The sequence below is a fragment of the Camarhynchus parvulus genome, chromosome 2 (genome assembly GCF_901933205.1).
Source record: "Camarhynchus parvulus chromosome 2, STF_HiC, whole genome shotgun sequence".
Lineage (NCBI taxonomy): Eukaryota > Metazoa > Chordata > Aves > Passeriformes > Thraupidae > Camarhynchus > Camarhynchus parvulus.
The window spans coordinates 93,906,667-93,931,231 of NC_044572.1; the positions used below are offsets into that span (position 1 = coordinate 93,906,667).

The window sequence follows — 24,565 nt, forward strand, 5'->3', positions numbered from 1 at the left end:
TGGCCAGCTCAGTGTTGCCTGCAAAATGACTGAGAGTGCTCTCAATCCTCTTGTCAGATCATTGATAAAATATTAAATAGAACCAGCTCCAGTACTGAGCCCCGGAGAACACCAGTTGTGACCAGCCATCAGCTGGATGTAACTCCATTCACCATCACTCTTTGGGCCCTGCCATCAAGACAGCTTTTTACCCAGGCATCTTCATGCCACTATCTGTGTTTTAAATTACTTGAATACCTACTCATATCTAAATTCAACTGAATTCACTGGGAATAGGGCATTTGAAAATCAAGATATTTCTTTAGGTACTTAAAAAGGATTTGTAAAGTAATGCCATATATTCAGATTTCACTATTTTATCTACAAAACTTGTTATTCAGTATTAAATAAAATGGCATAAGCCCACTTCTTTTTAATTAAAGTTAGTTTATTTTTTGAAAACTCAACAATTAGCAATGCTTAGTTGCATTAATAACTCACTCTCCACAATGCTTCAATAGAAAAATTAAATTATATTAGATTATTTTTAATAACTTGTAGAATTTAAAAGTGCCCAGTTATAAATTAAAGGACTACAGAATAAAGGTAGCAAATGCACACATTCAATGCTATTAAAAGGCAGACACATGAGATCTCATGTATCTTGTGCCATTTGTAAAAAGATTGTTTTATTATCAGTGTAACTAATCACAATGAAGACATCTCTTACAATCAAAGACATTATAATGAATTTTCTTTACAGCTACAGAGAAATGGGATTTGCTGTTCCATATCAAACTAGAACAGGCTGTATAAATTCTTCTTCATATTTATTATTAAATGTAACTTTTATCTATAAAATCAGCCATGAAATATTAAAAACTGAAACAACAGAATTTATATCCTTTACTTAATTTAGTTTAAACGGTCTATTCACTAAAGAGAGGGGGAAAAAGGTTACATATGTATTATATAATGTGCCCTCCCCTCTCCCTCATAAGTGTTTCCATTATAAACCACCTAGTTTTTGGAATTTATACCTCAGCTGTAAAAATCCACTTCATATGTAAAAGTTGGTATACTTTTCCTTTTACAAATTAAAAAAAAAATCTTTTTCAGAAGGAAGGCAAGAAAGAATGTGAGAGAAGAGAAGGGGAAAAGCAATTAGACTAAGAATTTTAACTCTTGGCCAGTTAAATTGGGTGGTAGGAGCCATCTGTTGTAATTCAGACCCATCTTCCCACCCCATCCTGTGAAGAACCACACAGAGATGGTCAGCTGGCTGCACCAGAGCCCCTGGGCAGATGGGAGCCAGGCACTGGCCTCCAGCTGCTGCTGACCTGCCAGGTCTGGCTATCTTACCCTACTGCTACCTCCTGAAGTCAGCTGTACAAATGGGAATTGGACAAATGGAAAATAAGTGAGAATAGCAAACAGCATTAAAATCACCTGTGTCAGAGAAGAGACAAGACAAAGCACACTAGCACATCTTAAAAATTACATATAGTCAAAACAGCCTGTAAAAAAAAGGGTTCTCACAATTAAAAGATATAAGACTTGAGAATTCAAGAACTGGACACTGGACAACATACAGTGCAATGAAAACTGAACAGAAAAATAAAGGCAGATAAAAACCATCAGAAATTCACACAAAGATTAAAAGGGTCTTATTTAAGACAGCATGGAAACCAATTCATACATAAGATGGCAGATTCCAAAATGAAGCATGTAATAAAGCAACAAGAGACAAGCAATATATGACCTTAAAGTGCAAGCTACAACCTACACTATTTCCTGCTAGCAATACCTTACTTTCAGCTTTTTCCTGGAGCACAACAGCAACATCTACCTTTATTTCCAGAGTCCCCATTTTACAGTTTGAAAGGAATAGAAAGAAGCAGCAAAGGAGTAAAACCTTGCATAGGTTCTCATAGTGCAGCTGGTAAGTTGGATGAGCTGCCAGGAGCAACAACCAAGCTACACCAGGTAGATGCCTGCAGACACTGTCTCAGGAGCACCAGGGAAGCTGGCAAAGACTTGAAGTCCGGAGATGCTCCCATGTGCCCCAGGAGATGTTGCACTCTTGCTGAGAGGAAACCATCAAGGCTGTGTGTTCAAATGTAGCCTTTATGTAGTCTTCAGCTAAGTTTATTCACCAGAAAAGTCTCTCTCTTGGCAATTCTTTAACTACAGCCCATGAGGACTATGTATATGTACTGCAACCAATTCCCACAACAATACAAAAAAGTAATGTCTATACATTCATTGGTTCTCTACAGTGATTCAGGCTTGAAGGCAGTCACAGTTTTAAAAACCTTCACAGGAAGACCTTTTAGCAGACTAGATTAATCTGGCATACACAGACAGCAGAGGATATTTCCAAAATATGCATAAAAAAACAAACACAGTAGAAAGATATTACCTACACACCCTTCTGCCACACAAAAAAGGTAAATGAGCAAAAAGAGCTACAAAGTATTAATTTTAGGGATTTATTAGACATTGATATAATTCATTATTTTGATATAGCTTGATTTGCAATAGAGACAAACTGAGGAACGAGAAAGAATGAGAAGATTGGTGCTCTAAGGCAAACATATCCTTAAAATTCCAGACTCAAAGAGCAAAGGCTGCAAATGCAGTATCAGTTGCCAGTGTATGGAATTTATGTCAGATCACCAACAGGAAAAAAGAAAAAGGGAAAGGAAAGGCTGAACCAAGCAGCAAGGATCCTCTAAGGGATCGGATGGTCTCATGGCACAAAAAAAAAATCTGCACTCGATTCCCAAAATTCAACATTCCAAAATCACTCATGTCTGTATCTACCTGGTATGTTAGCCACTACTGTACTGCTCAATGTCAAGATTTAAACTGTCTGTATCAGAAAGTGAGGCCTGGAGTTTTAGGTACTGATATCTCACACCCAATTCAGAGAAGGAAGAAAAAAATCCAGTTCCTTCTCAACCAGCATGAGACAGCCCCTAAGCTAGAGAAAAACAACAAGCACAAGCCCAGAAAATGAGAGCTGCTAAATATGGCAACCGAGAGAAAAGACACTGTCTCTGCAGAGCTGCTGCCACATCATTTACTGCTCACAAACCTGAGAAGCCTCATTCTTGTACCTGGGGCACACCTGCAGTGTGAGCACCCAAGCAAAGCCTCCTACTCCTCCAAACCTACTGCAGCTGCTCCATAACTTGCTGTCCACCAGTCCCAAAAACAGAGCCTGTTCAGGCCTGCATTTCTCATGCAGGGATTAGGAATCTTTTATGAAGAGTCACTAAAATCCACATTCACTCTAGAAACAGTTTTATACTTCATGTCAAAAAATGCACAGACTATGAGATTATTTCATTTGAATCCACTGTATTTATTAGAATTTATGATCACAATATATTCATTACAAAAAATATATATTGAACAAACACAAGAAAACATTTATTAATTGTTCTACCTGGCTGCTCTTATTCATTGGAAGGTCATAAAAAATCATTGGGAGTGCTTTCAAGAACTATTCAAATAAACATTTCTAGAAGCAAAACCACAACAAAATGGTTTTTAAAATTAAAGCATATTTTACAAAGTACTAAAATTTGGAGGAATACTGTCCTCAAAATATTCCTTTAAATTACTATTTGGAATGACTGGCATGACTGTATCAGCCACACATTTTAACATTGCTTGATCCAGTCAGCTCACTAAATAATTAAAAATATACATGACTGAGCTTCAGTTTGACCTGCAGTGACTCCTATAGGTACTCTCAAAATTAACACAAGCCCTGAATGTTACTAATCTTCAACTTGTAATAACTGATCAAAGAATATTGCCCTGTAATTCAGTACAAACTAAAATCATAGCGCTGAACTGTGCATTTTCAAACAAGTGGTTTATAGCTCAAGATTTAAAATGCAAAGTTTCCATTATATTTAATAATTAAAATGCATGCTGTGTTATGGTTACATTTGGTGACTGGATTAGTAGTACCCCAACTGAGTTAAACAATGCCTTTTTCCTATTAGAGTTCATATTACCATATTGTCTATTTGTTTAAGAAAAGGAAGAAAAAAAGCACAGCAAGGAAGAAGGAATAAAAAAGAAATATGAATATCAAACATACTGAAAGACAGTGAGAACCAAGACAGCAAGAAAACCTGGTATCAGCAAAATATAGGCTAGCTGAAAGCAGAAAAACTGAAATATCTGTGCATTTAAAGTATGAAAACTTTTAATAAAAAGAATATTCTCCCTTTGTCAATAAGGGTTCTCATTCAAAGTAAAGGGAATAAAGCTCAGTTTGTTTTCCTAGATGCGGTTGCTACAAATTGAGGGAATACAGACATCACTGTCAAAGAGCAAACTCTTTCAGGCTGTGAACTTCTTAATCAGGGTCTGACTTCACTGGAAAGTGTGAAATTATGTAATTATTTATGCTTTGCAATTCTGATGGTTTAAACAAATCCAGCACTATGAATATCATCTTTTATAATGCAAAATTCCTACTGTGATTTTGTTTTAGGGAATATACCTTTTCTTTTTTTCCTGTTCTTTCTAGGTGGTTTATTCAAACAAAATTTAAATATTATGTGAAGTATTCCTTTTCTCCCAAAACAGATCCCATAGAGCTTAGAAACATAACATACAAGGATGAAAAATAACTGAAAAATAAAGTAAAAATGAAACCATGGCCACAGTGACATCAATTGAAGTTTTCTCAGCACTGTCGCTTATATTGCCACCCAAAACTCTCTAGCAGCAAGACTGAAGACCTTTGAGTACTTACAACAAATGTATAAATAAAATATTATTTGAGCCCATAAAAAGACATACTCCTTATGTCCCTGCACTTCCATGCAATATTTAAGTATAAACTTCAGAGATTAACTTTGTTTTCATTTCAAATATATTTTCATTATCTTGGTACCAGCAGCACATACAAAGACAAGCTTGTGTGCCTGAAAGCTGGCCTACTTCTCCCTCTATCATAGCTGAGCTAATGTATTGCCTCTGCCTGTAAGTCATCTCCTCAGAAACCCATCCCCTTATAGAGTAAATACCCTTAGCATACAAAATAAAAGGTAGGCATTCTCTGAAATAAAAGTTTATTTAACACTCCCCACCAAAATACACTCTACTGAAATCAGCAACATCTAAATTCAGGATGATGTAAATGAAGAAGAAGAGAAAGCATTCCTGCAAGTCAACCTCCACCAGCAAAGTTCAGCATGTTATTTTCCTGGAAATGGAACCTGAATAGCCTGACCAGAGGTAGCAAAATGCATGGTCAGGTTTTCACTTGTCCTCTCCAAACAACACCTTCTGTGCCCAAAGATCTTGTGCCCAGAAGAATTTTTGGGGTTTGACAGAAGGAGCACTTTGTATCTCACCAGATGCCTGCTCCAGAGCAGCTGAAGGTCAACGCCAAACCTTTGTCAACTTTCTCTTCAGCGCTTCCTCCCCTTCCCCCCTCAGGTTGCCATCCCTGTTGCAAACTCCTTGGGTGACACAAAGGAAAGGAGACAGGGAACAAAGCCTATATACAACCCTCTGCAGATATCAGAGGCACTCACAAAGAAGTCAAAGCAATACTTGCCAAGAATTTCTGAGCTACCTAGATTTAGAATGGCACTCACATTCACAAGTTTGCATTTTTAACACTCAAAGCCTAATGAGAAACAGCTAAAGAAAAAAAAGGGTATTTTTTTCATATAACATATCTGCCAAGTTGCAAGTACCAACAAGTAACAACACTGTATTATAAAACCTCTGCTCAAGAACCAACCTGGTTTTTGAGGTAGGATTTGGACAAAAAAAATTTAAATCCAATGTTATTTCTTTGGTTTTGTATGCAAAAATTATGAAATTGAGAGCTTGTGTCAGGTTCTGATTTTGATCATTTTGACACAAATTGAAAAAATTCTGTTAAACTAAATGGAAATATTCTGATCTATAGTCAGGTAAATAACATCAAATTCTAGTCCAAGGTTTTCTTTCCTTCCTGATTAAATTACATTAATGTACACTCAAAACAAAGCAACTACTGCTATTCCTGTTGTTTTTTTCAGAAGAATAACTTATCTGCTAAAAAATACTACCTGGATATAAACATGAAGCCACAAGGGTTCCTCACATGTCTGCCATCTATCTGAAGCCTTGCAACAAAGAGGCTTTTAGCAGTATCATAGTACGTGGACACCAACATATCATCCTAAATGGAGGCCAGAAGTCAACCTGCTTCTGTGAGGACCTATATGCCATAGTTTCTCCCCAAAATACTTTTTATTAACCTGATACATATATGAGACAGCAAAAACCACAACACTCTCTATTCTTACATGGAATGTAGCAGAAAAAGGTTCAACAACTAAATATTGCATCTTCACATTCTTGCTAAAAGGTTTGACATAGTATTCATTGCCATATTATTCCTAATTAGCAGTTTAAGCTTGTTAACAAGAACAGTTTATTTGAGGTAAACAGGAATTATCTTTCCATTGTATAGGTAGGACTTGTAAATAGGACAGCTCATAAATTCTAAGATGAGAGCAACTAGGAAACTATTCATTAAGGCTTGGGTTATAAATTCAAAACATGAAGCATAACATCCTTAAAGAAGATGGTTTTATTTTTAAAAGCATTCATTAGGCTCTCATCTTCAAGCTTCAGACTTGTAAATAATTTAAAATGAAAATGCGAACAACAGGCAGGGAAAACAAAACAAATGCAATTCAAATCAGCCCATTGTTGTACCAATAAAACTCAGAACAACAGAAACTAAGTTGGCAGATTCTGAAGACAACATCCAAAAAACATCTTTATGTACTGTTATCTTTGAACTTACATGTTGTGCTACCACTGGCTCCAAAAAAAAAAAAAAATTAGCTCTGTCTTCTAACAGGCAGGCTTTGCCCAGTAAAGGATACACATGCTGAACTAGTAATTTTTGGTACTCATTGCACTTTATTCTGGAGATGCCAAAGCAAACAAACAAGCTGCAGTTTATCAGTGCTTTCAGATTTTATATTTATCCATTCTGACTTTTCAGAAATGTATATCCTATTAACAATTTATATGACATAACCCAAGAATAATCTTCCAGTTAAAGATTAAGGTAAACCTCAGTTTGCATCACATGAGGAGCATGGAAAGAAACAGCCTTTACTTCACAGGTACTGAAAATTAAAAGTGAAGAAGACAAAAGTAACAAATCAAACAAAAAAAAAAAAAAACCAAAACACAAGGATCACTGCTGTCCTGACAGTGTATTCAGTGTCCCAAATCCAATGTCAATACATCCCTGCAGAAAGCATGTTACACACCAAGGAACCAGGAAAGTGCAACATTTTGCGTTCACTGAAGGTATGGAGTTTGCTATCCTTTTTTCAAGGACTTGGAACAATCCAACTTAAATATTCAACATCACTTAAACATTCAATGGAAGACAAGCATGCAACTGGAACTTCTTTTTCCATGTTAAAAGACCACATGGCACTGCAAAATGCAGAAGCGCCATATTCCTATGCCACGGCTCTTGTGAAGAAAGATGTGCATAGATGCAGGCTATCCCAGGAACATCAAGACATGCTCCTCAGAAGCATGGAAACCAGGAAACCTGACATTTGTCAGTCACACAGATGTCCTGCAGGGCTGCAGAACATTGAGCAGGAAACCTGGCACACCCAGTGAGCTCTGGGCATACAGCAGGATGACACAGCTACAGCACACACAGCCAGCATAGCGCTTTCCAGAGGCACCAACCCTCCAGGCACTACAAGAGCAGCAAGTCTGATGCCTCCATATGTGAACCCAGATGGAAAGGCCACCCCTGTCCCTGCTTCTCCCTCCAACACAGAAGTGGGTGGTGCCAACATGCTAGACACCATCAGTGCAGATAAAGTAAGTCTCCTCCTGATTAGGAGCATTAAAGCCAACTCTGCATGGACTATCTCATGTTCACAGCACATGTCTGTAGCAAACGTTTAAATAAATCCAATCTAACCCATTGAATGAAAGCAGGTGAAGGTTACAGGCTCTCCCAGAGTGAGCCCAAGCTTGAAAACCTGACTAAAGAGAGAGCTCACATATACAAAGCCATACCAGAGCTCTTGAGGCCATCCAAATGGCAGCACAACAATCTGTCTTTGATTAAATCAGAATTCCTGTCAGGACCTCCACAAACTTCTCTGGAATGTTCTCAAACTTCTTGCTGGAATGTTTCCTACAGAAAAGCTTATATACCAGGTAACTGTATGGATTCCATAAAAAAAAAAAAACAACATGAAACTATGATTTCTGCACAAAATGATGAATTAGTGTTACTATTCTGGTAAGTTTTGTTACCCCTTGTAATTGCAGTGGATTTTAACATTGCTATGTATTTTTTATGTCATGCTACCTATATTTTTGAGAAGAACTTTTGAAATTGTAAAGATGGGGCTAAGAAGAGCAAGAAACTTTATAACTACAGCAAAAGAAAGAAATAACAGCTAGAAAAGCATTTATATATGCACTTGTAGCAAAATATACCTATAGAGATGTATACATTCAGATCTATATACTGAAATACTGTATATCCTAACTCTGTACACCTCCCCCTGGGCCACTGCGTACCTCACACACACATAACAACTTGTATGTCTGGACTCAGAAAGGCAGAGGCAATTAAAATTTATGCCCGCACCACTAAGGATCAAAAAACCTAAAACACTCATGGCCTCACAGCCCACTTAAACAAAACCCATACAGACAGCAGTTCAGTAGCAGGCCACACTACGGAGAAGAAAGGTCAGCCTGTTGCAGAACAAGCAAACAAAACAAAACAAAGCAAAAAAAAAATTAGCAATCAACAGTTCTGCTAACACAGGACTGGAAAGCAGTCACAATCACGCAAACAAGCATTTCACTTTTGGAACACCATTAGTGCCTGTTTCTTAAAGGCACTTAGGTCATTTCTTTCTTTGTAAGGATGTGTATGAATTGGGTAGTAGGCACTGCTATTTTCCTTTCCTTACTGAGGAAAAAAGATAGCTAGGTTTCTTTCTGCTATAAAGCTACAGACTGCTGACATAAGTTTGGGACACAACTTTCCTTTGTCTTCACGTGTTGAAGAACTGAGATGAACTAAAATACGAAAAATTCCATATACATTTAACATAAACACCTGCAACAGGCTACAGACTGTTCTGTAACTACTGACTCTTCTCTGGCAGATGGCAGAAACAGGATTAATGGCATTCACAACTGCAGAGCAGGAAAGCATGTATGATTCCCCTGTTTTAAACACACAACTCCTTTCTGCAAAGCAAAAAGTTACCTTTGAACCTTCTGCAGATGAGAAATTGGAAATTACATTAAAATCTTTTCACATTTTTTGCTTCTTCACTAGTTTTATACACACATGCTAACAAACAATCTCAGTTTATATGTTAACACAGCACATAATGACCAAAAAAATTTTAAAATTACAGTTTAGAAGTACGTATAGGCATATTTGAACTTTCATACATGTTTGCATGACCATGTAAGAATGTCCACGGCAAAGCAAACAGACCAAAGATAAAACCTCTAAATGGTACTGGAAAGATTTTGCATGAACTTTGACATCGTGGGTCAGGCAAGATTTAAGCAGTTTGCAGTGCCAGGTCCCATGCAACCCTACTCCTAACACATCCTCTCCAAGACAACCATGTTGACAACCCTGTGCTTGTTAGTACTGAACATTGTACTTGCCTGAGAGAAGTTGACCTCTTCTCCCAGGCAACCAGCGACAGGACAAGAGAACACAAGTCTTAAGCTGCACCAGGGGGAGTTTAGGCTGCACATGGGGAAGAGTTTTGTGATTGGCTCTTGGAATGGACTGCTCAGGGAGGTGATTGAGTCACTTTCCCGGGAGGTGTTTAAGGAAAGACTGAACTCAGCACTTAGTGCCATGGTCTAACTGACGTGGTGGTGTTGGGTCAGAGACTGGACTTGACCTCAAAGGTCTTTTGAGAAAGAACATCGGTTGATTCTGTGATCACTGGTGAGGCACAGTGCTCATTTCCTTCATGTCTTTGTGTCCACCAAGAACTGCTGTCATTGCTTCTGCTCCTTCCACTCCTGGTGCACGAGAGAAGCAGTGTCTCCATGCCTGGGCTGCTGCTGGCCAAGGCTGCAGAGTGATGCAGCTGCACCTCGGGCAGCAGTGGCAGTGCTGGGTGGCTGTGCTACCCCAAGGTGGCAAGGCCAACACAAAGCAAGACCTTTCTGGGGTAGAAAAATAACCATGAATGCTGAGCTGGGCAGCTGCTGACCATCTGTCAAAGTGAAAGCACCACTTCCATTTGACGCTCTCACGCAACGCAGAGCGCATGAAAGAGACCACTCTGCCGCATGTCTGGTTTTGAGAACAGCTGAAGGACACACAGCCACTACATCAGTTCAATCACATCATCTTGTCTTTCTCACCAAGCTTTCAAAAGAGTAAGTTATGCTTCAGATTTCAATCTAAAAGGTCAACTTTTTAGTACCTTTAACATGCACCATAACACCAAGGCATTAATTAAATTTCAATGAATTACTAGACCAAGTGTATCTGAAACCAGTGGTTTTATTTGACTGGTAGGATCATCCATCCAAGGAAACTTTTCTGTTTTCCTGAGGAAGAGAATATTTAAATTCTAAATCACATTAGGAAATTCAAACATAGGAGCCACCGAACAATTCCAGTTCAACCATATTTCATGTGCCAGTGTGTCTGTAAATTCCATCTCATGCACAAAACCCCAACATTGTACACATTCAAAAAATTTTAAAAAAATAGGCAAAGCAAAGCCACCTCATTCTAATGCTGTGCACACTAACAAGAAAATGCTGTTCTTCACTACAAAAGATTGGGTTTAATGGAATACTGCAACTGACATCTCCTTCACACACATTTTATCTCCAAGTAACGTTTTTCTATAGACACAACACGGGTTAAGTTTTAAAAGCATTTCTAACAAAGAAAATTCTCATGCAAATAAATTAGAAATCGTTGATGCTGTTACTATACAGTAGTTCCTACAGAAGAATGATAGTAAAGGATTTAACTCGAGTCGTTTGAATTATATTTCCCAAAATGCTAATAAAACTGACATGTTTGAACATACTGAAAAAGTCACAGTCCATCATCATCCTGTCACATCAGTGCATTTAACTTTTTCTAAAATGTATGGATTATACAATTACTGCCAGGCTCCATATTTTATATATAAAAGCTACAATCTGATTATATGTCCACGCTGAGATAATTGATGAAATAAGGACGGAATGACTGCAATGTTACTTCCATGATGAATGTAACTTGCTGTGACTAGTGTAGGAGATTGCAAGAGAGACCCAACTGAAGCCTGTAATTGTCTTCATCTTTCATGAAGAGGTGTGACCTGGGAAAAATATAGATCCCAACATCCAAAGCTCCAGCCTCATACAAACATCTTGATTACTCATGTTCTGATACAGGAATGGAAAATTTATAGTCTTCACATGCCACACCTTTGGGGTATTAAGGTGAGAATCACAGGGAATTACATCCAGTGTTTAAATTGTATGTTAGTCTGTTATGGTTTCTCACCACCAGAAAATCCACCACCGCCACTCTTACCCTTGCGCTTTGGGATTCCCATTATTTACCACTCCCTAGGTGTTACCACTGTCCTTGTCATGGATGAGCATGAGCACGTGACAAAGCCAAGGTCTTGCAAGTCTGCATCTGTACAACTACACAAAAAAGCAAAGAGAGCACAGGAAAACAGAAACAAAACCTTTAACTTTATAAATTCTAAGATCACTACTAGCCACAGCATTCAGATCACAATTTTTTTTTCCTTCCCCTGACTAACATTACATTTAATCTTAACACTGTGATCCACAGGCCACACTAGTTATTTGAAGGAGCAACAGGAAACCTTTCACAACAGCTCAAAGTAAACAGGACAGGACACAGACTCACAGAAAGGCTTGGGTTGGAAGGGACTTCAAAGATCACCTAGTGCCAACACCTTCTGCAAGAGTCAGCTGCTCAGTCTCATCCATCCTGGCCTTGGAACAGTTACAGGGATGAGGCATCCACAGCCTCTCTAGGCAACCTGTACCAGTGCCTTTCCACCCTCACACTAAACAATTTCTTCTATATAGAGCACATATAGATAATAACCTATCCCTCAAAGGCCACCCAGCAGTTCTGGTTTCATGATCTTTCCTTCTGAAGACACACACACACCCTCAGAGGTGTATTAACATTTCTGCGTTGTTTATGGGAACTTGCTTTCCCTGCCACCATCTGACAGGTTCCCTAGGGGTCTACTCTGACTCATTAGATCAAAGCCACGTCGAAAATCAAAAGACTCTTGAGAGCACAGGAGGTGCTCATGATTCAAGAGCCCGACCTCCAGAGGAGGGCAGTAGTCCTGCGAGGAACAGCTGAAGGAGCTGGGATAAATCTCGCTGAGGTGCGATTTGTTTAGCCTGAAGGAGGCTCAAGGAAGACCTTATCATTCTCTACAACCACCTGAGAGTACAGTAAGGCCAGGTGTGGGTCAGCATCTCCTCCCAGGCAACCAGCAATAGCTTGAAAGGACAAAAGCCTTAAGCTGCACCAGGGAAAGTTTACACTGGGCATCAGGAAGAAATCTTTTACTCAAAGTGTGATTAGACTTTGGAACGGACTGCCCAGGGAAGTGACAGTTACTGTCCCTGAACGTGTTTAATGAAAGACTGGATATGGCACACAGTGCTATCTGTTGATTAAATGGTGTTCGCTGTATCAGAGGTCCTTTCCAACCTACTTCTGTAATTCTGTGACTGCTCTGCCTGGTGACTGAAGCAGAAAAAAGGGAAAGTAGCAACAACCCTTCCTTTATCCCTTACAAGAGCCACGTACAGAGCCCCTACAGTCACATGTGTTCGTCCCTCACTGTCAACCGCTGCACTTCTCAAAGCTCATCCCCGCTTATTCTACAGCAACCTTCGGGAAAGGAGGGGAAATGACAAACGGGGGGTTCGGGCGGCTGAAACCGCTCAGGGCAGCGCCAAACCCCGCACGCCGCCACTCCCGAGCGCCCTTCCCGGACCGACCCCGCCCCGCCGCGCCTGCGCAGCCGGCACCGCGCCATCAGTCCCTGCCCGGCGGGTCGGGGACGCCGCCCGGGGCCGTCCCTGCAGGGCGGCGGCTCCACGGCGCCCACCGCCACCGTTGCTGTGCCCCGCCGTCTCCTCAGGCCGCAGCCGCGCCCGGCCTGGCCCCGCGCGTGCGCACCGGCTCCAGGGAGCTGGGCGGAGGGGGGGGGACACAGGGAACAAGGGGAGGAGTCCGGAGCACACGCCAGCCGGAACCGCGCAGCGCGGTGGCAGCTCGCGCGGGTCCTGCCCTGTCCGGTTCTCTCTCCCTCCCTCCGTCCGTCCTCGCTGCCCTCGCCCGTGCACTCTCCCTCTCCTGTCCCCGCCGCCGCCCGCCTGCGGCACAGCGGAAGGGAAGACCCCTAGGGCCCGGGGCCGGCTGCGGCAGCCAATGAGCGCCAGAGCTGCTCTTCCCGCCCTCGGCGCCTCGGCCAATCGGCGAGCAGTTTGGGACGAAGCAGGCACGGGATTGGCTCGGATGGTGCGCCACAACCCGCTCGCCCGCCCACCCAAAAAAAAAAAAACGACGGCAGCGCAGAGGCCCAAAAAGCCCGAGGGGAGACGGCGACGCGGCGACCCCGTGAGCCCCCCTCGCGAGGGCCGAGGCAGCGGCTCGCCTCGTGCCGCTGGGCGGCGGGACGGGCCGGCCGCGCCGCGGCGAGCAGCGCTTACCGCGCGGGGGGAGCCGAGCGCCTCCGCTTGTGCTGAGCCGTGTCACCAGTGGCGCGCCGTAGATCCGCCGCGCTGCGTCACGCCCGGCGCGCGGGGGGGAGGGGGCGAGGCGCGCTCACGTGACGCGGCGGCGCCGGCGGGGCGGGGAGCCGGTGCGGCGGCGCCGCTCGTGCCGCCGCGGGCGCGAGGGGCCGCGCGCCCAACGGCCGCCGCCGCGCGCGCACACGCACGCTCCGTCGCCATCTTGCCCTGCCGTGACAGAGCCCCTGGCTCCCGGCTGCTGCCACCCCCCACATCCCGGGAAGGGACGGGCCCCAAAGGAAGGACGGAGCCCCGAGGGTTTTCCTGGAATGTGCGTGCCGGTGAGGCCGCACCTTCGTGCGCCTGCCGAACGAGAGCAGACCCGCAGGAGCCAGCGGGTGCGGGTTAGGGGCTTCCCGCAGCTGCCCGTTCCTTGGTGCGTGGCGCAGCCAGGCCTGCCGGCGGCCTCTGCCCCTAGGGCAGCCCCCGCGCTGGGTTCCACCAGGCTAACCTTGGGCCGCACAGGGCTGTGCATAAAGCTGTGCTACACATTCTCACCCCGCGTCGCGCCGCAGCGAGATTTGGATCTGGTCCTTGGGAAACCTGCTCTGCAGGAGGAGGGGGAAACAAGTCCTTGACGCACAGCCCGCAGCCGTTCACTAGGGTTATCAGAAAGGTGTCGACAGTCCAAGCTATATTAAAATACCTTTCAAGGAGTGCAGTTCAAGGGAGAAACAGTTGAAAAAAGCAAGAGGGAGGCAATTGGTAAAGTATTTCGTATTTTATAAACTCGTGAAGAAACTGATGATAAAACCCTAAGTGTTCTTTCCCTCCTCTTAAGCCAAGTCACATGAAAAAGCATAATATCAAAGCAAAGAAGCAACGTGTAAAGAGTCTTCAGGTGCCTGTGGTGAAATGCAGTTGCTTTTTTCACAGTGTCTTTTGATTTTTAAAACGCAGGTTTCCCATTTATCACTAGTAGACCGTATCTTAGTTAAACAGCTTTTAGCATTCTTCAAGAGTGCAGCACAGAGACACGAGGACAGAACGCCTCTTCGGGAATAGGCTTGCAGTTCATTGACTTTCCAGCGACACAGTGTGCACAGAGTTTACCAACTAGAAGTGACAATTCACAGTCCTGTTCAGCCAGTTAGCCACTGGCTAATCTGCTAAATTCATGGCACAGCAATGCCAATTCTCTTGTGGGTTGTAAAGGCTGTAAGAATGGGTTAAAAACAAAGCTGTTGCTGTGGCCTGAGCCCTTCATTGAAGCAAAGTGGAGCGCCCCAGACTTTACCAGTGTCTTGGGAAAGATCTGAAATGAGCAGACTTTAAAGCAGTAAAGTACCGCATAGGACATTGGTGAGAGAGGGCTATTTCCTTGTCCTGTACCTAAGGGTTATAGTACAGAATTTAATTGTTCTCTGTATAATAGGAAATCCACACAGAATATGGCTAAATTTGTAGTAAAGATATCTGTGGGATTTTAGGTACATATTTAGATTTAATCATTTGAAGCCACTGGCAGTTGTAAGACTAATATAACTACGAACAATCTGATTGTTCTGGATATTTTTCAGCTTGGGGAAAAGAGGTAAAATAACCTTTTGATGTCCTTGAAGCTCAGTTTCTCTGCAGTTTACAAATTCCTTTCATATGGCTTATTCCTTTCATATGGCTTTAAAGATTTTTAGATTTGGGTCTCAGGTAACAGCAAGTGAACCTGCCTGGTCCATCAGTTCTTTCATCATTTGTTTACTGAGAGGAAATACACTGGAGAAGAAGACACGACCTGAGAGGTGGAGTCTTACAAGTTGAAACATTTCTAACAAAATGAAGAGAGGCAGCATATTTTAGGAATAGCCTGAAGAGGGAGCCATTGGTATGGGACAAGTAGCAACTAAGGCAGAATCGCTGTTAATCTAAGAAAAAAATCATACCTGTACCAAAAATAATTAATTTTATTTTGCAGTTATAAGTGGTATTTATTAAATGTTTACATCTGTGCATTTAATGTTCTGGCTTAGGTATATACAGAATACTAAAGTTGTGCTGAAAAGTGGTTCTGTGTTCTGAAATAGTTCCACTAATAAAGATATATTAGAATGCAAGCTGAATAAGTCAATGAGTAATTAATAAGAATTTAATTATCTAATAAACTAGTTTATCAATGGATTGTAAATATAGACTATATTTATTCTCTAACAGACACTAGGAACGATTCTGCAGTTGCTATATTTCTACCACACCAAAATACTGATTTTGCTAGAATTGTTACTCATTCCAAGAGTAGTATCAGCACTTGACTTAGCTGTGTAACTTAAAACTCTCCCTGCCTTTCCTACTCAATATTCTGTGTTTGCTCTTGTACAGAAAACACACACAGCTTTGTAACTACTACTACCAGAAGTCAGACATTCAGCAGGATAAAGGCAGTCACCATAATACTACTTACCAACTCTAAATCAGGGGATTTCCTACCAGAGTTGTTGAGAAGAAAAATCCCCATGACTCAGTGGTGATCTCATAGGTAGAATGTCGCTGGCAGGCCCTCCAAAGGACTGGTGGTGTCTGTAGGATATCAAGTTAACCACTACTGTTTTTTCACTGAGTCGCAAATTTTTTAAGAAGAGTTGCATATACCTTTAGTCTGCAGTTCCAACCCCTAAGAAAACATGAAACAGAATAATTAGGATGTAAACACCAAGAATCTTTTTAGTCTCAATTACCTATACATATATATACACGTGTATATACCTTCCCTTTTTTAAAGCAAGTTATTTTGCCCATTTTTCAAGATGTGTGATTCAAGAAGCAAAGTGCAATATTCCAGTTTGATTGACCTGCTGCTGCACGCTGTTCAAACTGATGGAATTTGCTTTAGTCAGCATCCTTGAAGGCATTTAAAGGATGTCTAGATATGGCACTTGGGGACTTAGGGTTTAGTGGTGGACTTGGCAGTGCTGGGGTAATTGTTGGTTTGAGAGGAAAGTTTATGTCTCTACACACAATTTGATGGGTGAAGGTATGGCTGTTAACATCTTTGAAATGGGTTTTAATGTCTCTACGGCCTTGGGGCAGCAGGTTTGTTGCAGAGCCCAGGCAGTTCTGCTCCTGAAACAGACAAGGATCTGCACAAGCCTGAGTTTTTGAGCTTTGGGGTAAAATAGTTCATTCAAGGGGGGAATATGCGATAGGCGGTTCGGGCAGGCTGTACCTTCCTAGTGCCTCAGGCAGTGGGGAAAGGAATTTGGGCAACATGGGGCCAGGAATTTGGAATAAAAGGAAGCTGTGCCCTCCAAAACCTCGAGGGGAAAAAACTCGGCGGGTGTGTGTCTCAGCTGACTCCCTTTTTCAAATAAAGTTGCAGGACTCCTCTGTCCCCTTTTTGGACATAAAGCTCTGGCGTTTGTGGATTTTCCTGACAGACTCGATAAAGGTCTTTTTTAACAGTGGACAATTTCAATGAACAATTCTGTGAATCGGCCGTGGTCCTATGATCCTGCTCCCTCACTGGTGCAGCACCACTGTGATCCATGGCTCAGCTGTTCCGGCACTGCGTCGGCCGAAGGGCGGCCTGGGCAGAACACAGGTTCTGTGTTCTGGTCAGCTCGGCAGGGTCACAGCGGGACCAGGGCACTGCCAGCGCCACACCTGAGCACGGGTGGGCTGGCTGAAGCCGGGTGGCTGCAGCTGCCATGTGGTTTTGTGGGGAGCTGCCCCTGTGGAGGGAACTGTGACGGCAGCTCCGTGCCCGCTGCCCCTGGTGTCCAAAGGGATGGAGAGCGAGCCGGCACAGCCCCGCTCCGCAGCCGGGCAGCCACGACAGCTCTGGGAACCCGAGGAGGAGTGGCCGCGTCAGCGCACGGCTGCACCCTTGTGCCGCCGAGGTCACACTGCCCGTGGCACCCGTGCCCGCTCTGTCATTAAAGGCTGCACCTTCTGACTCACTTCGTGTTACCCGCTGGGTTCGCTGCCCAGTCGTGCCAAGGAACTTGTTTGAAGTACAAGTAGTTAACCATTTTTACATTAACAAAACTAGGTAGTTTTGTACCACTGCTAGGTACCTTTTGTTATTTTTTTGTTGTTGTTGTTGTGGTATAAAGAACCTTATGCAGGCAGGTAAAAATGTAGTAAAATTATGTGGTTTCCCAACTTTTCCTGCTACTGTAAGTGCAATATAAATGAGAAAAATAAGAAAGAAAGCACCTGAGCTTTAATGGAATACCTACAAAGGATTAGTTTGAATTTCTTGTTGTTACATAAAATCTAGGGGGGAAAAATATTTTTGAGCTGCTTCAAGTGATTGAAAGGGGTTTTTGCAATTAAAATACTTTTATAGGTGTTTAAGTTTATAGATAAAAGTTGCAAGAATTTGAAGAAAAACAAGATAGTGCTTGAAGTTCCCCCACTTAACGAAAGAAAGTAAAAATGACTGCAAATCCTTTCCTTTACCCCCCAAATGATGCATTATCCAGGCCTAGTCTTGCCAATAGTATTAAAGGCTTTCTATTCAGCCTGCAGCACAGAAGAATGGGGGCCATGGGTGTCTACCTGCACGTGCACAGAGAGGTATCTTCACAGAGGCACTTGAAGAGTCACGTGTGATCTTTCATCAGATCCCATGAATAATTATTCATCCTGAATAATTCATCCTGAATAATCTGAATTATGTTTCTCTAAAGTCAGATTACAGTCCAGGTGAGGGGTGGTAAGAGAACTGTGTAACATCTATGAGATGTAAAAGTCTAAAACAGTAGTGATATAGGTGTCTGCTCAGTGTCACAGTAGCCAACCTCTAAAAAATAAATAGTAATAAATGGTCATAGAAAGCAATTGTATATAAGCACCAACAACTAAACTGTTTTGCATACACAATACAAATCATGCAGGCAGGAGACCTCACTTACGTCTCCGTGCGTGCAGCTTTCTAGATACAAACATCAATATCAATATACCATTAAATCAGATGTGGGCTTTTTTTTCATGCTGACAAATAACTGACGTTACTTGAAGCACACAGGCAAAAATTTTACACATGGACCTTATCTTTAAGTCTTCAAGATGTTCCCTCCAGAAAATCCAATGTTAAGATACATCAGCACCTCTAGAACACTGCAGGTGAAATATCCTTTTTCCTGAGCCCATACATTTGGTGTGCACTTTAAAAGGGTGACGTAGCCAAGGGACCACTGACTGCCATTGCTAGCTTGTTCACCAGGAGTGAAGCTAGCACAGCATCTATCATGTTTTTGTTTGTTTGCTTGTTACTTTGTTTAAAATGGACTTTTCATTCCACAGTTTTTCAATAAAAAGTGGACTATATATAAATTTTGGTGTCCAGTAGCCCTCAAAAAAGGCAGCTCTAGAAAGGATGCACTTCCAGGATTTTACTGGTCCTTCCACTGTGATTAAATGAAGCTTTCTCTTTTGAAGTTGCCACTGGAGTGTTAGGGTTGCTGCCAAATTGAGGGCGTTAACCCTGCCTGTGGAATTTGATGGCTTGTCAGGAAGGCAGTAATGCACAGGAGACAAGTAAAGCAGTACTAGCTCTTGGATTTCTAATCGTAAAAAAAAAAGAGTGATGCAAACCTACATGAAATTCATATGAGGGCTCTGCCACCACTTGTTTCTTCATGTCAGGAGTGTGTCATGTTGATTATTTTCAGTTTTCTATTACAGAGATTTTACAGTTTCAATTCTAAGCTCCCCTTCAGTTCCACAATTGAAAAATAAGCGTGATGTTTGAATTATTCTTACAAATATAAAAAAAAGAAATAAGAAAATTGTAATTGCATTGGAAGGATGGGGAACATGCAATTGGCCAACATGTCATGTTATTTCATAATGAGAGATCATCAAAATGATTATGAGACAGGTAGCAAAGTCTGCATTATCCACCCATATATCCACAACATCTGGTTTCATTTAACCACGGATATGTTTAAGTCCGTCTGGAGGCCAACTCTGCCAAACCTCCAAGGATTTAGTTTTCTTGTACTGTGGGTTTTTAATAAAAATTCATCTAATTTTAATAATAATTTATTGCAGTGAAATGAGAGCCATTTATTATCATGTATTGTCTCTTATGTGTGAAGATGTCCAGCTTGCCAGAATTTACAGCCCTGCGACTGTATAATTAATCTCTTGCAAACTCACAAAGCAAGTTTCTCAAATAGACATATATCTCAAATACAAACATCAAGTACATTATGCATCAATACATTAAAATTTAATGTGGTAGCAGATCAGAAAATAATATGCAAAAAAAGTTTGCTACATGAAATAGAGATTTAATCCTTATTTTTCATCTTCACTAAGTCAACATATTATCCACCTGACACATGCATCCTAGTCCTGTTAGAACTACATCCACTGAAATAAGAATATGTTTATACTGTTAGTTCTAAAGGAAGAATTTTCTGGTTACACAATGAAATTCTCAAACACTCATCAAGTAAGGAATATGACCTTTTTTCTTTGCTGTTGGGATGCACCTTATGCAGGGTGGACTTTGGTGCTTAAGCAAGGTTTTGTTTGGTTTTTTTCCCCTCCCAAGAGTAAAGTTTCTTAGCAAAACTAATCCAAATTTCACACCTGTGGAAGTGTGTTTGCACTTTCACTTATGTCTTTAAGTCCTTAAAGACACACCTGTTGCTCCTGCCTTGAGGAGTGAATGTGGCATGTTTCACTCAAAGAATCTGAGTGAAATTGCATAACAAAATACAAGCACATTTTCAGATAGTATTTACAATTTTTAAAACTCTGTGAGAGCTGATCAAGTAAGTAGGAACTGTCTCCATTGTCCTCCATTCAAACAACCCATTCCGTGTGACAACCAGCTGAAAAGTGGGAGCTGCTGATCCTCCCATTACAACAGACAGTGACTCACCTCTTTAGAAGGAAGTGGAAATGTTGAAATGACTTCTAAGTGACTTCAGGAAGAAGACTCACACTGGTTCAAATTCATAGCTGAAAAAAAATCTGAAAAGAGGTTTTAAGATTGCATAGCACCATGCTTGTGTTGTTAGCAGATAATTTCCTGGTCTACTTGTATGTAATCTAATGTAGCAGCATTGCAGAAAAAGCCTTGCTGCATATTTGTCAAAATTATCTGCAACACAGAGGTGTTCTTCATACACTGTTCTGAAGAATGCAAGTGAGAAGAAAACTGAAATATCTGGCAGTAGAGCAAACCAGACAAATATGCACTCTGTTAACAAGGAACTGTTCATATTTTTCTATTCATATATTTGTTTAAAATATTTAATGACACAACTCCTAAAGGGCATGATGTGTCTCCAGCTCCAAATACAAATATACATGGAGTTGGACTCAATGATCCGTATGGGTACCTTCCAATTCTAGATATTCTATGATACAAGGTGAAAACCTGAAAATCAGTTAAGCTTCACCTTGAAGCAATAAGTGTCTAACTTTACATGTCACTTGCAGCTGGAATGTTCCAGCAGAAACAAGGGAACTCATGGGTCTCTGACACCAGCCACTGTGGCATGAGCCTCTGTGTCACACATAAAAGCACAGTTGCACAATCTTCCCTGTCTAAATATGGACTATGAACGTCCTTAACTAGTAAGGCATTTTAGAACATTTTGTGAAACAAGTCAAATGCTGTATTCTGAAAGGAATAACGAGCAGGAGTCAAAGTTAAACTTCTTGGGAGTAGTGTTACTGAAAAGTAAAACCATAACTACGTGAGTAAGCCTAATTTCCACTTTCACAGGCTAAGCAGATGATGACCTGATTAGTTCTCAGTCTCAGGAGGCTGCTCATCTCTCATGCCTTCAGCTCCTATTGTCAGCATCTTATTCTCCATGATTTTAGCTGACACACTTTTCAGTCTTCTCTTTTGAAACATTACTTAAGGATTAAAACCTATGTTTATCTAATATAAAAAGCGAATTTCACACTTAAACCCACTGATTTGAAATGGAAATTTAAATGTTCTAATTTATTCTTTCACATTATTAATCAGTACAAAAATATGATCCCACTCTTGAGTGTTCAGTTCCCTACAACATGGATGTACAGCCTACAAGAAAACGGAAAACTTGTGCCAAGTCTTCCTCTACCAGGGAAATGGGCAGAACTTGACCAGCTGCGTACAGGCACCTAGTACTGTTCAATGTGCTCTGGGGTCTGTGAAACAGTGGCACAGGCTGCCCAGAGAGGTGGTTGGATGTGCCATCCCTGGATCATTTCTGGTCAGCTTGGATGGTGCTCTGAGCAGCCTGATCTGCTTGATACTGCTCATTGCAGTGGGCTTGGATTAGATGGTTTCCAAAGGTCTCTTCCAAGCCAAACGATTCTATGATTTTATGATCCTTAAGGTCCTTTCCAACTAAAATCCTTTTATTATCCTGTGATCCAGGTCTTGATATCTGTATCAAGCTTTCAGAGATATAGATTCTGCTTTTGGACATCTCCACAATGTTGTTTTCCCATTATCCAGTCATTACTAAGAAAAAGCCTGAGTCAGAATGGACAAGATTTTTTCTTTTTTAAATCAATAACTGGATTAGATCTTGGAAGTGTTCATATATATACAGTTACGTACATATGTAACATGCATATGTAGACACACAAATTGTACGTATGATTTCTGTAGTTAGTTGGTCACAATTTGAGAATATCTAATATGCTCTGACATGGAATATGGCACATCTAGAATAAGGCTAACGAATAGAAGCAAACTTTAATCCTATTTCTAACACTAGTATTGTGGAGTTATCTTTAATTTACTGTGGCAACAAATAGCTGTTAGTGCACCCAAGAAGAAACATGTCTAGAAATGTTGTATAACACTACAGACCTTAGAAAAATGCATACCTTTTTTTTCACAAGACTGATGAGATGCTGCCCAATATTAAAAAAAAAAGCAAAGACAGGGTGGATACTCATTCTTGATCTAAGAAGGAAAGAGTAGCTCTCAACACTCTTGTGGGCAGAAGTTGCTTTCTTAATGCTTTCTTTCTTTCATGGACAGGAGAATCTGAAATTGAAGTTTTATGCTCCTTCTCTCCTCTGGGACTGAAGGAGGCATGGAGATGGTCTGCATAATTCAGTGGCCCACTGTTTCCCTCACATAGTTTTAACTTGACAGTAAGTGGCTATTGCAAACCAAACCTTATTTCACAGTGCACTGCCCTGAGAGTACCTGTGCTTATAAAATGATGCTCTTTTTTGGCTCTATTTTATTTGTCATCCCAAAGAGCAACAGTAAAAACTAAATAAGCCCATATTCCAGCATCATAATGTTGTAGAACACATAGCATATAGCATAGTGGTATTTCAGAGCAGTCATATTCCTAAAACACAGTCTCCATCCCTCTTTTGTGAAGAAATCTGCCACCTCCATCTCACCAACTTTCCAGCTCTTCTGCCAAAAGGGGTCATACTTATGCGCAGAGCTTTCTTTTCATTATCTTTTAAGCTAATTTGGGGATGGTTCTGTACATGACTAAAACTTTGTCTTAATGATTCTTGTGGGTCTCTTCTAACTTGGCATATTCTGTGAGTCTGTGTGATTCTGTAACTTGTAAAACCACTGCAAGCCCAGAGATTGCAATGTTTTATGTCAAACATATGTCTTGAAACATCAATTATATGTCTTGAAATATTTCAGCAAAATTCCCTCATGTACCTCTGTGGTGTGATAGCTTTTAAGCATGGACCAACCTGCCCTGAGTCCTGTGCAGACACTGGAGTACTCATCACTGCAACATTGATGACAATGATGGTTCCTAAATTCTTTCAACAGATGAAGGGAACTGAGAGCCACAGAGAATTATTCTGCAAGTTGATGATATGCAAACCAGAGTCTTCTGGTCTTTGAGGCTTTTGGTCCTTGTCCTGGAGTACACTGCAGTTCTGCAGTCAGCAGTGCCAAGTAAGACGCTGAACTGAGTCCTCCTTTTCCCCTTGAACACCATCAGCAGCCAGAGCCAGAATCCTTAGTCAGCTCTTGCAGCTGAACTGTCTCACAGTCTCAGGTAGGACTGAAGATGGGTGTTTATTGAGAATGTATGAGTAGTCCCTTCTATTGTCTCTGCATCCACATCTTTGTTCTTGCAGATTTTTGCAGGGAGGTAACAGGAGAAAAAGGAAGCATCCCAAGTACTCTATGTAATTTACGTAATGTAATTTTTTTAAACAGTAGGGGTAACACTACTGGTCCCATTGGTTTGGTTGTGTGTGAATTACGTTAGAGTAAAAATCACATTTTAAAGTTTAAAAAATCTAGATTTGAATTATAAGCTTTGTGCTGGATGTTTTGCCTAAACAGCAAACAGAGCTCTCAACTAGTTTGTTTTTATTTCAAAATATATCATTTGCTTTTTGACTTAAGTATTAATGTTAACTGAATCTTTCAAAGGTGCTAATTGGGTCAACAAACACCATTCTGATGACAGACTTTGGCCAGAACCGATGTTTATAAAAATTTCTTTCTATTGTATGGAAAGAAAGTCACATAAAGAAAACATTAAGTGATTTTTAAAACTACTCACAGCATAGTTAGAGGTGATTTGGATGAGAGGGAAGGCAGAATCCAAACCGGGAAACGTTTGTTTATTGTTGTAGTTCTACTTACTTCAGTGATTATACCCGTAAATAGATAAAAATAGGCAAATCTTCACATCAAACTCAACAAGAGTTTTCATTGCACTTCCTATTTAAAACCTTCAGTGAAGGACAAGGAAAGAGATTCATTTGATAGTAGATCTTTCTTCAAAGA

The 24,565-nt window shown here is 41.2% G+C and overlaps 1 protein-coding gene across 4 annotated transcripts in view; it reads right to left on the reverse strand.

The window, feature by feature from the left end:
- Nucleotides 1-14,366, reverse strand: part of ZNF407 (zinc finger protein 407) — a 334,309-nt gene extending 319,943 nt beyond the window's left edge. For 2 of the 4 annotated variants that reach the window (XM_030971009.1, XM_030971006.1), the window contains exon 1: nt 13,789-13,887. The gene's annotated coding sequence lies outside the window, so the exon portion shown is untranslated. Of the gene's footprint in view, nt 1-11,602; nt 13,559-13,788; nt 13,888-14,320 lie in introns of those variants that run through there. The other 2 variants (XM_030971008.1, XM_030971007.1) reach the window with 2 other exon arrangements.
- Between the last annotated feature and the right edge of the window lie 10,199 nt (nt 14,367-24,565).